Consider the following 14,741-nt stretch of genomic DNA (forward strand, 5'->3'; position numbering starts at 1 on the left):
CAACCCCTCCCAGCTTCGTATAATCTGCAAACGTAATAAGCATACTCTCTATGCCAATATCTAAATCGTTGATGAAGATATTGCACAGAACTGGTCCCAACTTGTTATGCCCTTCCAGCAGGATTGTGAACTGTTAATAACTACTCTTTGAGAATGGTTATCCAGCCAGTTATGCACCCATCTTATAGTAACCCCATCTAAGTTGTATTTGCCTAGTTTATTGATACTAATATTGTGTGAGACAGTACCAAATGCCTTACTGCAGTCTAGGTATACCACGTCCACCGCTTCTCCCTTATCCACAAGACTTATTATCCTATCAAAGAAAGCTATCTTTAAAATAATTTGCTCAAGGTCACACAGCAGGACAGAGGTAGCGCCAAGAATAGAACTTAAGTATTCCAGGTTCCAATACAGTGCTCTATCAAATGAACCAAGCTGCCTCTCAATGCTGGTACAGGCACTGAATACATCAAGTGGGTCTCTCAGGCATCCAAGGAAGTTAATAGCACAGCAAGAACTTTATGCGGGGGAGGTGTGTGTCTCAGAATCACCAGGTTTCAGCTTCCAGAGAAGTTTTATTTATTGTTATGAACCAACAGAAATGAGTCTCCCAAAAAAGTGCCAAGTTGCAATATGCACAAGATGTTAGAATACCCAATGCTACAACTAGTCAAAAAACAAAGCGTTTTTTTACTGAGCAAATGTTACAGAATTGATGGATAGAAAGGCAAAGTAAGGGAACCTTAAAAAAGGAAGGGTGGAAGCCTGTCTTTTTTTCTATAATTCAATGGTAAAATCCTGGGCTTTATTGAAGTCAATACTAAAACTTCCATCGACTACTGTGGGACCAGGATTTCATGTCAGGATGAGATAAGTCTGGAATTTATTTACAGAGCTGCGTATAGCCGCTATTCAAAAGTATACCTAAGATGAGATTTTCTGAATCTTAGAAATATTAATGATAACAAGACAAAGACAGGCTACAGAAAGAATTTTAGTAACATCATGCTAGATTATTTCTATCTGGGAATTATTTCCCCAGTGGTTAAGGAGATAGCTCATAATGACTGTAATGCCCCTCCAGCATTGCACTGTGAATTGTGTCTATTTTATTTAACTCTTGAGCTAAGATATTTTGTTTTGTAAAATTGTTGGAATGTGATGTATTTCACAACCACTATAAAAGAGACTGGTACAAATCAGCAGGCACACTGATCTTATGGCATATTTCCATTGCTTGCATGGGGATTTGTTGGCCTTTTGTGCTGGTCTACTGTATCTGTCTGTGAAGTTTAAAGAGTTTTGGCCAGATCCTCTGATCCACACTGGCAATGGAAAGGGACTGGAGACATATTGCCATATGAGAATTCCCCTGGGACAGGAGAAATCCTCAACTGAAGTAGATCTGGTAAAGCTACATCCTATGCGGTCCTCTATTCTGGACCTGGTGCAGAAGAGATGCCAGGACATGAAAGGGCAAGATGGGTTATTGCAGGAGGTCTATTGTACTCTGGCTATTCTCAACAAGAGTGCACTCCACTGGGAAACATTATTAGTCATCACAGAGTAGAAGTTTCTTTGGCAACTCTAACTTCTGTTAGGGTAAAACCTGAGGACAAGGGAACTTCAGTAGTTGTCTTATTACCTAGAGACAGAATGTGGTGAAGAATCATTTCTACTTTACAGTTAAAACTGCTTCGCTCCACATAGATAAAGCCCCAAAACCTCACTGAAATGCTGACCTAAATGTTAGGCAAAATGAGTTCATTTCTTTCCCCACATCTGATTTCTCATATAATTTTTAAATTAATTCCCATGGAGGCTGTTTGTTTTCACTAGTCAGTATCAGAAACAAATGAAATCCATTGAAAAACAAACCTAAAACAAGACAATAGGATTGCAATTCATTTAGGGTACGTCTACACTGCATGCTTATTTCAAAATAAGCTATTCTGGAAGAAATACTCCAAAATAGCTTATTTCAAAATAGCACATCTACACGACAGGGAAGCCTCAAAATTAGTCTGAGGCAGGCTTCCCTAATGTGGATGTGCTACCTCAATTTAGAGTCCCAGGAGGCACTGGGGAGTAATTACTTTGAATGCCCCTGAAGAGGAGCTATTTCGAAATAGCAACAGTAGAGCATTCACACTACCGCTATTCTGAAATAGCTATTTCAGAATAAGCGTTATTCCTCGTGGAATGAGGTTTATGGATTTTGAAATAAACTGTCTATTATTTTGAAATGATTTCAAAATAATGGAATTGCTGTGTAGATGCTCGCATGGTTATTTCAAAATAACTGTGCTGTGTAGACACACCCTTACAGAGGTAGTTTGAGGTAAAAGTCTAAATACAGTTTCTTTATCTAAAAAAATTACCATTTTTATTTATTGAAGACGAGTGGCTTCAGATATGTATGCTTTCCTTTGCACAACAAAACTGTCAGCTATATTTTGTACTTGTGTCATCTCAATTCTTTTTCTCCCTTTACAGAAATTTACAGAGCTCTATATTTTCCCCTGAAAGCTGTATGCTTTTCAGTGGGGCAATGTAAGGACAAATCAATGAGACAAGTGTTGACACTGAATCGTCAGGGGTTTCAAACTGCCTAAAGATATATTAATTCACAATAAATTCTTTTATAAGATATCCATTCTGCTAAATATCTGCCAACATGAATACCAGATAATGGGAAATTATAAGAACCAGATCTGTAGCCATTACTCAAGACTGCAAGAGCAATGCCAGATTTATCAGGTTCAGTTCAATTTTAATGCAATTCATTATAGACATCACACGCTGTCCTGATAATTATCAGTCATTTAAAAAAGAGGCTTCATTTTTATAAAATGAGAATGATTATAAATCTTTCTAAAGTTAATACCATGTTTAATTCTTCACAGAAATTTCTCTCTTCTACTACCCGTAAATTCAAAGCAGAGTATTTTCCCAGGACAATAATTATATTGTTTACTTCTTGTTAATAATTTAGAATAATATTTACAAATGTACCCTCCACTGCTACACTTATACACACGAGTAACTACTCACATGAGGTGACATTCATCCTATGCAGAGAACCAGCACAAAGTCTATGTATCATTTAAGCCCTACTTACAATATCAATATAGGACAATTTTTTCCCAATTGACTGAGATTTTCAAAAGATTATGGAGCAATTAGTTTCTTGTCTCCCCATGAAATCCAGTAGGAGATGGGTCTCAAATAGCCTTTTGAAAGCACAAGTACCAGGGAGACAAATATTTGGAAGTCTTCAGAATCAGTGTTAGAAATTTGCTGCTACAGCCCCATCTGTAAATGAATGTCAGAATATTGTTCTTGTATTTTTAAAAAATACATTTTAAAGGTTTTTTCAAGATATGTTTTCAATTGTTTTTGATGGAGTGCAATAAAAGGCACTGGAAATCTGTTTTACAAACTTACTGGGGATTCAGGAATTCATAAAATGGAACAGCTCAAAATGACAGCAGGCATGGTGCGTAAGTTGCAGTATGGTGCAGTGCATCACTTCTTTCTTGTCCTTCAAACCACTTCAGAGCGATTTTCTAGGAACTGAAGGCATTGGTATATAAAAAGATGTCAATTTGTTCTCCATTGACATCACTTTTGTAATATAATTCCCCCCCCCCTTTCATCAGAGAAAATGGTTTGTATAATGGTTGTTTATAAAACGGGTGGTCATAATTTGAAGTTCAACTGTATAGCAGGCTTGCAAGGAATATTATAGAAAAGAAAAAAGCAGTGATTGAATACACTTTTATGTCTGCGTTGTCAAAGGAATATTTCTACCAGAAAAGGACTTGATTTCTATACTGTGGAAAATAAAATGGGATAGGGAAAAATAGGTGGGAAAATGTCACATCTCACATGATCTACATTACAGATGAAAAAGTAGGTTGTGCCCACGAAAGCTCCTGATACCATCTGCATGTTTTGTTAGTCTCAAAGGCTATGTCTAGACTACGTGGCTCCGTCGATGGAGCCATGGAAAATAGTTTATTCAGCATAGACAAAGAAGTGGGGATTTAAATATTCCCTACTCCATTAAAATAAACATGGCCACCACGATGTGCTGACGATCAGTTGATCCGGCACAGCTGGGCAGTCTAGGTGCACCGCAGTTGACAAGGAAAGCCTTTGTCGACCGCTCCAGTAAACCTTGTTTCATGAGGCATACCGGAGCAGTCGACAAAGGCTCCCTTGTCAACCGCAGCATGTCTAGACTGCCCCGCTGTTCTGGATCAACTGATCGTTGGCACAGTGCAGTGGCCATGTTTATTTTAATGAAGCAGGGATTATTTTAATCCCTGCTTCTTTGTCTATGCTGAATAAATTATTTTACATGGCTCCGTTGACAGAGCCATGTACTCTAGACATAGCCTAAGGGTATGTCTGCACTAGCCCCCTAGTTCGAAATAGGGATGCAAATGTAGACGACCGAAATTGCTAATGAAGTGGGGATTTAAATATCCCACGCTTCATTAGCATGATCTCACCGGCACGCTTACTCTGCTCAACAGCTGTTCCGAAAGTGAAAGTGCGCACCGGGACGTGTTAGTTCGAACCGAACCTCTTGGGGGTTTAGAGGGGGATGGGGCACATGACTTATGAGGAGAGGCTGAGGGAACTGGGATTATTTTTAGTCAAGAGAAGAGTGAGGGGGGATTTGATAGCAGCCTTCAACTACCTGAAGGGAGGTTTCACAGAGGATGGAGGTAGGCAGAATGACAGAATATGAACCAATCGTCTCAAGTTGCAGTGGATATTAGGATAAACTATTCCACTAGGAGCGCGATGAAGCACTGGAATTGGTTACATATGGAGATGGTAGAACCCCCATCCTTAGAAGTTTTTAAGGCCTGTCTTGGCAAAGTCATGGCTGACATTATTTAGTGGGGGTTGGTCCTGCTTTGAGCATAGAGCTGGAGTAGATGACTTTCTGAGGTCTCTTCCAGTTCTAACTTGCTGCAGATCTATGACTGACATTCAGAATTTTACAGTTCTGCACATGTAAGTAGATAAAGTTACCTTAGTGTTTGACATTTACTGTGAAGACAATTTAATTGGATCTTTAACTGTAAATATGTGTACTGCAACAACTTTGTTATTATTATCCATCATCACCTCATCACTACTAACAACTATAGATAAAGCCGTGTAAATCCACAGATATCTGCTTCATATCTGCAGGTATCCATATTCACAGCTATGGAGGCAGATATCCGTGGTTCTTTTTTGTGGATACGGATGTGGATGCTAATTTTCTATCCACACAAAGCTCCAACTATAGAATCTGATGCAGCTTCCTTAAAACCAATGTAAACTTGCACTCATTTCAACAGTTTCAGTAATTCCAGTGCTGTTATTTTAATGTTCTTTGCTTAACAATTTAACTGATGAACTAGATGACAGCTACATTGTAGCCAAATTTAGCATTTTGTGGGTTGTTCCAGTTGGGAAGAGAAATTTGATGCAATCTCACTCACTGACAAAGCTTATACATAAAGTCCTGTTTCTCAGAAGAAAAAGTAGGAATCAAATAGCAGGAGACAGTTTCTCTGCTTGCTGTTTCAAAACTGCCTTTCCATATAACATTTTGCATCCCCCAAAAGTTCTGGTTCTGAGCTTTCTCTAAAGGTGGTGGGGGGCTTCCCCCCTCTCGAGGGTTGCCGCCCCAGTCCGGGGCATAGTTCAGACTGCTCGGGCCTAGTCCTTAGTACGCCGGCTCTGAGGCCTAGTCCTTCAGCTGAGCCCCCACTCGCCGGGATTCAGGGCAAGAAAGGTAGGGGGGCCTGGGCCCTCCCTCTCCACTGGGCCCCGACCCAGGTCCCTATCAGTGGCAGGTGGTTCCCACCCCTGGCTCAGCGGGGGTCCCTCCCCACAATGCGCCGAGCCCTCAGGGGCTTTTCCAGCTCTCTGCCCTGGGTCGCTTCCTACCCCTTTCCCCCGGCCCGTCGCGGTCCCACCTGTTGGCGTGAGTCGGGTGGCGGTAGTGGCACTTCCCAACTTAGCGTCACGGTTTGCGGTGGCCGGTCCGGTGCCTGGGTCATGGGGGGCTGGCTGGTGGCTCCGTTGTTGGGGTCGAGCCCAGCTTGGGCCTGGCAGCGGCATGTTCAGTGGGCCTGGCGACTCCCTCTCTGGCAGTCTGGTCTGCGACTTGGGAGGTTGGGCGCTAGCTCTGGCTCCGACGGGGTCTGCCCCTTCTGAGCAGGCCTGCAGCCTTTTGTACCTTGGCTCTCCTGGGAGCACGCCCAGTAGGGCTGCATGGGTGGGGCCCTCTCTGCCCCCTGCGCCAGGTGGTTTCCCTGTGCTTGAGTGCGGGGCGGGGCCGCCCCGTCACAAAGGGCCATACTACCAGCACTTCTGTTATTGTCTAGGCATCGGTGTGTCCCTCCACTTGTGCTATGTTTCTGTCTCACATCAAAAATAGCTCCACCAATCAAAGCAGCTATATTTGAAACCTGTTGGGTCGCTGGATTCTGCTTTTACCCAAGATTTTTCATGTGCCTGTGATTTGGATGTTACTGCTATTGTTCCAGCCACTTCTCTAGAATGGACTCTTTACATTTATCCTGAATGGAAGGTAATGGTAATGACTATCCATACCAAGTTTTATCCCAATCCATAACATTATTATAACCGAGTATATGCTAAGCCTCTCTCCATCATAAGGTTATTGTCACATTCCATTAAGCAACACAAAGAAATCTTGGGCATGTATCAAGGCAAACTTGTTTTAAGATAGTAATTAAAAAAATCTTAAAGGCGCACATAGTTCACTTAACGTTTAGGGGAAAGGTAAAACTGCAGACCCCTCCCACAAGGTATTTTATAAGAACAGTATTCGAAAAATCAGAGAAAAAATAAAATTACCGCATAATAGTAATGTAATGAAGAAAGATAGCATGTAGAATGGCCAGTCACAATCTAATGGAAAAAGGATGATTAACAGCTACAATTACTGTCCAAAGTTTTTTTAAAAAAGTCTTCTCCCTCCCTCAAAAGATCATTTCAAATCTGGACATAAAGTCTTTACCTTTTTTTACAGTATATGCTAGATAAAGATAAATTATGAAAAACATATAAGATCAGCTGACATATCATTTGTAAAGTCGACCATTCCACAGTATAAGCATTCAGCACAATAGGTTGTGTTGTGACCATTTACTCCCTGTTGGAGCAGTGGGGTGTGGAGGGTGGGAAGAGAATGGAATCAGTGGAAGCTAAACTCCATCTACCCCCTCTCTGATTGCAGACAAGCACAACAACGGATTAGTACGACCCTGGAGTAAATCCAGATTTGCAAAATCTGGAACTCTCATTACAAGCTATTTGCTAGAGACACATGCTTACCCAATGTTTCCCTGGCCTTTCAAGTATAGGGTTTTTTTTAAATTTATTTTCAGTTGTCCTGGTTAGAAATTCTAGAAATTCTATTAGGGTACATCTACACTACAACGTTAATTCAAACTAACTTAGTTTGAATTAGTAAATTCGAACTAAACTAATTCAAACTAACGGATCCAGACTAAAAAACTAGTTCGAATTAGCATTTTGCTAATTTGAACTAGCATGTCCACATTAAGTGGACCCTGAACCGGGGTTAAGGATGGCTGGAAGCAGTGCCGGCAGGGCATCAGAGGAGGACTTAGAGCATGGAGATGCTGTCTCAGGCTAGCCGAGTACTGTGCTTAAAGGGTCCCGACCCCCACCCCGGACAGACAGTTCTCAGGGGTACCCCGCTTGCAAAGCAGTCCTGGCTTGGATTGCCCGGAGTACCCACACTGGGCACATCACAACACTCGGCCATCAGACTGGCTGCATTTGCCGCAGGCTGCCATCTGGGGAGAGGGGGCAATTGAGGGGCTGCAGGAGAGCTTCCACCCCCAGAAGCCCGCAGAGCCAGCCCAGTCCTCCCCATTGGGGGCTCGTGCCCCATTCCTCCCTTACCTCCTTCCACTTACCCTTCCCTAGCCCCTCTTCTTGATGTACAAAATAAAGGACAATTGTGTTCAAAAATGGAATCTGTCTTTATTGAACAAAACTGGGGGAGACTGAGAAAAGTAGGTGGGAGAGGGGAAGAGAGAGGCTGGGAGACGGGAGGGCAACTAAAATGATCAGGGGTTGGGAACAGGTCCCATATGAAGAGAGGCTAAAGAGACTGGGACTTTTCAGCTTAGAAAAGAGGAGACGGAGGGGGGACAGGATAGAGGTCTCTAAAAGCAGGAGTTGGGTGGAGAGGGTGCATACAGAAAAGTTCTTCATTAGTTCCCATAAAGAAGGACTAGAGGACACCAAAGGAAAGGAATGGGTAGCAGGCTTCAAACTAGTAACAGAAAGTTGTTCTTCACAAAGCAAAGAGTCAACCTGTGGAACTCCTTGCTGCAGGAGGCGGTGAAGGCTACAACTAGAACAGAGTTTAAAGGGAAGTGAGATCAAGTCATGGAGGTTGGGTCCATGTAGTGCTATTAGCCAGGGGGTAGGAGTGGTGTCCCTGGCCAAGGTTTGTGGAAGGCTGGAGAGGGATGGCACGAGACAAATGGCTTGGTCACTGTCTTCGGTCCATCCCCTCCAGGGTCCCTAGGGTTGGCCGCTGTCTGCAGACAGGCTACTGGGCTAGATGGACCTTAGGTCTGACCCAGGACGGCCATTGTAAGCTAAGGGCTCAGGGTCGGGGGTCTCAGTGGACCCCCTTGATTCTCTTGCACACCTGCTCCTGGGTGGCCAGGCTGGCAGCTCTCCTGCCCTAGCCGGCCACTTTCCTGTGCCTAGTGCCGAGATCATGGACGAGGTCCACAATGTCCGCACTAGCCCAGGCGGGTGCCCACCTCTTGCGGTCCCAGGCAAGCTCCCGGGAGCCGCCAGCCTGGTCCCGGGAAGAGGGGGAGGGCTGGGGGGCATCGGGTGGCTGGCTCGATCCGTGCCAGGTGCAGGGTCTGCTGGCTGGGTGCTGGCAGGCTTGCACCTGGCACGGGCACCGTAGCCAGCCCGTGCCCCTTTAAGGGGTCCAGGGCCGGGAGGGGGGGCAGAAGAGTTTCCCTGGTGTTGGCCAGAGTGGCCACCAAGGAAAGCTGGGGAGGGCTAGACTCCCACTAGTTCGAATTAAGGGTCTACACAGCCCTTAATTTGAACTAGTAAGTTTGAACTAGGATTAATCCTCGTGGAATGAGGATTACCTAGTTCGAACTAAGCGCTCCGTTAGTTCGAATTAAATTTGAACTAACGGAGCGCTAGTGTAGCGCCTATGAAAGTTAGTTCGAACTAACGTCTGTTAGTTCGAACTAACTTTGTAGTGTAGACATACCCTTAGAATTGATCTCACAGGATCTTTTGTAAGACATAGTTTGTATTTTATTATGAAATAGCAGACAAAGTATTGCTAAACACTTTGGCTACATCTACACTGTGGCAGTTTTTCAGAAGAGGAAATGCAAATGAAGCACTCATTTGCAAATCTCGCACTCTGATCTGCATATTCTCATCTGATCCTTTTTGCAGGAGAGGTTTTTGCAATTAAAAGCCCCGTGTAGATGGCACCATTTGTCGGAAACAACCCGTTTTGCGCAAGATTCTGTAAACCTAGTTTTTTGAGGAATAAGGGAACTTGTGAAAAACAGGGGTTTTCCCTATTCACTTAGGATTGCAGGACTGTTTTCTTCATTTCTTTGTTGCTTAATGGGAACAGGTTATTTTTTATAGATGCCTTTTATAGCCTGTCTTGGAACTCTTTATTCCAGCACCTCAGGGAGTGAAGACGTGTCAGGTGATGCGTGCAGGTTGTCAAGATTTGGATTCCTCCATCTCTGTGGCAGGGGGTTGGTAGGTTTGGAGAAAGTGGACAGAAAAGCTGCTTTTGGCAACAATCAGAATAGCAAGACTATTCAGTTTTGCCTGTAGTCAGCTCTCAAGCATGGCCTCTGCTCCCCACTGGTGGTCCTCTGTTGACCACTACAAGCATGAGAATGAGCTGTTTGAATCTATTCATGCATGAGCATGTTGCTACCCCTCATTTCCAATCAGTGTTAGGTCACTAGAAAGCCAAGCTTGTCACAAAGGTCAATTTGCCCTTTCGTTAAGTGCTACACAAGTGGGTGAGAAGAGGAAAATAAAATGGTAACAAGTGGTCCCTGGTTGTGTTCTTGGGTCATCCCTGGGTTACAGCAAGCTTCATCCCTGTGAATCAGGGGTTCTCATTTTGTGAACTTTTCTCCTCTGTCTTTTTTTCCTAAAAAGCAGGAATCTCAAACTGTGCACCTCTTTCTGGAAGTGGACAAGTGTGTACTAGGTAACATGTTATAACTGATGCCATACAGTAATTGATGGGAAAATATAGTAAAATCTAGGCAAAACCATTTTAAAAATAAATGTTTTCTTTGAAAGCTCAAACGAATGGTGAAACAATTTCTCAAAGATAAGTATTTTTACTGTTTGACTTCAGCTTTTGAAGTGAGAGTGCAGAATCCATTTGTATAAAGACAGAACTGAGTTTTTTAAAGAATATTTAATATTTTTAAAGCTCAGGATGAAGAGACATGCCAATCTTCAATGTAAAGGGCTTTTTATTTATTATGGCTGTTTGAAACTCAAACATTCCTCTTCTAAAAATGTTCTGCTTCTTTTCAGTTTTGAGATGAAGGAAATTTGCCTTTTTTTAATCATCTCTTCTCAGCAGCCATCTGGCATTATTATAAATCTTATGTTAAAGGATCAAGATTCTTTCTCAAAATGTAAAAATATTAGCTTTTCAAACATCACTCTGCTCACTTTCAATTTCCAAATGAATGAATCACATTTTCACTTGACTTCACTCAGCAGCCTTTTAAAGCAACTAAAGTCAAGTTTTAAAGCACAGGGGGAAAGGGTCACTATTCTCCCTCATTGTGAAACAAATATTATTTTAAATTTGTTCCGCATTTCCCACCCCATTTTGATGAAGGTATCTCCCTTCTGCAGTCTGTTCGTGTTTCTATAAAGGCATCTATTAAAGAACTGGGAGTCAAAATTCTCAAGCTATAAGAATATTAGACAAATTCCTTTATCATTGTATTACAGTCAATGTTCAAATAAAAGAAAGGATATTTGATCAAATATTGAATTATGAAGTATTTGGTTAGCACATGAGAGAGACTTTAAAATAAATTCTCTTTCTCACTCTGAATCCCAAAGGGAAAACACTCTTAGATTAAAAAAAGAACATATTCTATACAGAAAAGAGTATATCAAATATGATACAAAAACTTACATAAATATTTACCTTCTTTACTGCTTGTGGCTCTGGTACTATTAAATTAAACCCTGCGGGAAATATGACCTTAATCTGGGTATTATATGAAATCATAGTGGGATGAAGTGATTCAGGAACAAACCTGTCCCCTTCCTCTTATTTTCCCCTCTAGACTACAGATCATTGTAGCTAACGTGAAAGATGCTAGATGGCCTCGAAATCCAGATGTTTGTGCTGGAATTTCTAGGCTATGCATTTGCTATCTTTATGTCTTAGACTGCAAACTGTTGGGATTTGAAGTTAGTTTCCCTATCACTTTGCCTATCTTCTAGGGAGCTCTCCTTAGGCATGTAGGTTATCTTGACACTTCCATCATGGGAAGCCAATATTATTTGTAAGGAGAAAAATTTCTGACTGCAAGTTTCTGGCCACTGAACATGGTCATTCAAGTTAACAGTCAGGAAGGCCTTAGTGTTACAAGCATCACATTCTGTAATAGCTCTTCACAACCACGATGTGGGTGGTTTGACCTAGTGGTCAGAGCAAGAATTGGTTGGGTGCCAGTCTGGATCAAAGTCCAAGACTGGAAAGAGGGGAAACTGGGGTTGGGAAGACAGGCTCAAGTTAACAGCAGGTTAGAGGCAGACATCAGGAGCAGGTAGTACAAGGGAAATAATCCTAATTAGGGAAATCTAATTGCATGAGCAAAATCCTGTTCTTGTAATTGCTTTAGAAGCAATAAACCAATCAGGAATCCCAGAGTTCTGCCAATCAGATCTCAGGACTGGCATCCTCTCTCGGAGTTGAACCTCTAGTTCTAGGAAGAGTTAGCAGCCCATTGAGTATCAAGTCAGAATTTACTAGCTCTTAAGGGTCCAAAAGCTGTGGTCCTTAATAGAGCTCCACTATGAAGCTTGACTCTTTCCATGGTAATATATGAGAAGAAAGGATTTCCAGCAAGCTACACAGTGTGGTGTATGCAAAGATCACTCATGGATGAAGGAGATCACTGCTCTTCTTGGACATCACCAGGAACAGAGATATGAATGTAAAATGCTAAACAAATTAGCTCCCCTTAGCTGAGAGCTGTAGCAGACTCACATCCCATGTGGATTAGACACATAGGCTGTGTCTAGACTGGCCAGTTTTTCCAGAAAATCAGCCGCTTTTCTGGAAAAACTTGCCAGCTGTCTACACTGGCCGCTTGAATTTCCGCAAAAGCACTGACTTCGTACTGTAAGAAATCAGTGCTTCTTGCGGAAATACTATGCTGCTCCCGTTCAGGCAAAAGTCCTTTTGCGCAAAACTTTTGCGCAAAAGGGCCAGTGTAGACAGCTCAGATTTGTTTTCCACAAAAAAGCTCCGATCACGAAAATGGCGATCGGATCTTTTTTGCGGAAAAGCGCGTCTAGATTGGCACGGACGCTTTTCCGCAAAAAGTGCTTTTGTGGAAAAGTGTCCGTGCCAATATAAACGCTCTTTTCCGAAAATGCTTTTAACGGAAAACTTTTCCGTTAAAAGCATTTCTGGAAAATCATGCCAGTCTAGACGTAGCCATAGAGGATACATTAAAGATCGGGTTCAATAAAAGAATCATGCCTAACAAAGGATACACTTCTTTGAGCATTGACGTTTTGCTGGCATGGAAACAACTTCTCAGAATATCTTTCCCATGTAGGAGATGAGCACTACTGCCAAACAAGGTTCAATGGACCCTTTGGTATTAAAGGCTCTAACACAGAGAGCTTTCTATTCCTAGTTTTCCTGTTCCTCAGCATAGTCTGAAGTGTTTTCTCAGTCATCTGAAAGAGGTTATCCCACTGGGAACAGCTTCTTGTTAAAATGTTAATCTGCTGACTATGACTGTGAATGTGACTTCTCTGAGATGTTATTAGGCATCCATATGTCATGTACCTTATTTTTCTCACAGTTCAAAGCATAGTGTGTCTGACACAGTCGTTTCTTAAGTATAACCCATAATTTGCATTTCTATGATAGTGGCTCTTTCATACCTGCACTTCTAATTATTATAGAATAAAGTAGTGCCATATAAATCTTTTAGTACGGGAGAATTCTTGTATTAATTGCTGCTTTGAAAATTATACAAATTATTGGTCACACATCATCTGGACTTTCTGCATCCCGTAGTTACCTAGTTCAAAGTTACCTAGTCCCTCAACTTTGCTTATTTAACTAAGCAATTTTTGTGTGTATGAAAGTACAAATATAAAGAACTCCCAAGAGTTTTAGTAGGAGGGTAGGGCTCAGACCATTAAATCTTCTTTTCCCAAGCAAAACAAGAATCCAAGTTAGACAAAAGACTTCCTTTTCCCCAAGATGCTAAATCCACACCTCTGCTGGTTGAAGGTTAAATAACCCTTTTTCTCTACCTGGGCAAAACAATTTTATCCTCTCTGGATATATGGCTCAATCCAAGTATCTATGTTCTCCCTGGATAGCCAAGTGTTTCACACAATGAGTTAACAATTCAATAATCCTTTCTTCACCAAAATCTTAGCTCTGGACTCTTTCTAGTAATGCAGGAATCAACTGGGGACTTCTTCCCATCCTCACTGGAAGACATGCCCTGGATCAGCTAAACAAAAACACCAGTTAAGACTGGGCCTCCAGCTGACACTTGTATTTTGTTACCCAAACCATTTCCTTCATTTGTGACTCCCTATCAGAGATGAGAACAAATGTGCCTTAAGGGCGCAGAAAGTGCTCAGTCTCCCCCCACAGCCATCGCCTCTCTCTGGTGGAGACACACATCTCTTTCCCTTCTGCCTGGGGTACTTCCAAGCTGAACAGTTCCCTGCTTCACTGTTTTTCCCCCAGCAGAGATGGGTGCCCATGCAGCCCTGCTTACTTTCTCTTTAGAGACAGTGAAGCGTGTCAGCCCACAGCTGTAGATACCATGCAGATAGCTTTACCCAACCCTACTTGATTCTCAGGGTGGAAGAACAACAGGAAAAAAAACCCATTAAAAGCAATAAAAGAAACTCAGTGCACATTAATAAGCTTATTAGAGATCATCCCAACTCAAACACAGGATCTAACGAGAGATGTCCCTCAACATCCTGTCCACGGGGGCCTCCTTATCAATTCAAGTTCATCAAAATTTCAGCTCAGAACCAGCACCCAGTCTTATGCAGTGTCAGTAGGCCTAGCCCTTTCAACCCTTCCCTAAGGACAGGGACCCTCTCTTGCTGGATCAGGAAGATGGCTCTGACCCTCTTTTAAAAATAGACTATTCATCACCAAATCCTCTCTCTGTCTGTTGGTCCCTGGTGAATCCAGTTTTAACTCCTACATGGAAACCTCTTCAGGTGGGCCTTTCAAGCAGCTGGTAATCAAAGGAATTATAACAGCATAACCCTTTTCCTAAAGGAATATATAAAATTCCACAATAACCCATATACAATTGTTTTTTAACATATTGGACTATAAAGACATTAAATCTCATGCAATAAGGTTTATCTTAGTTCTA

The sequence above is a fragment of the Pelodiscus sinensis genome, chromosome 11, assembly GCF_049634645.1.
Source record: "Pelodiscus sinensis isolate JC-2024 chromosome 11, ASM4963464v1, whole genome shotgun sequence".
Classification (NCBI taxonomy): domain Eukaryota; kingdom Metazoa; phylum Chordata; order Testudines; family Trionychidae; genus Pelodiscus; species Pelodiscus sinensis.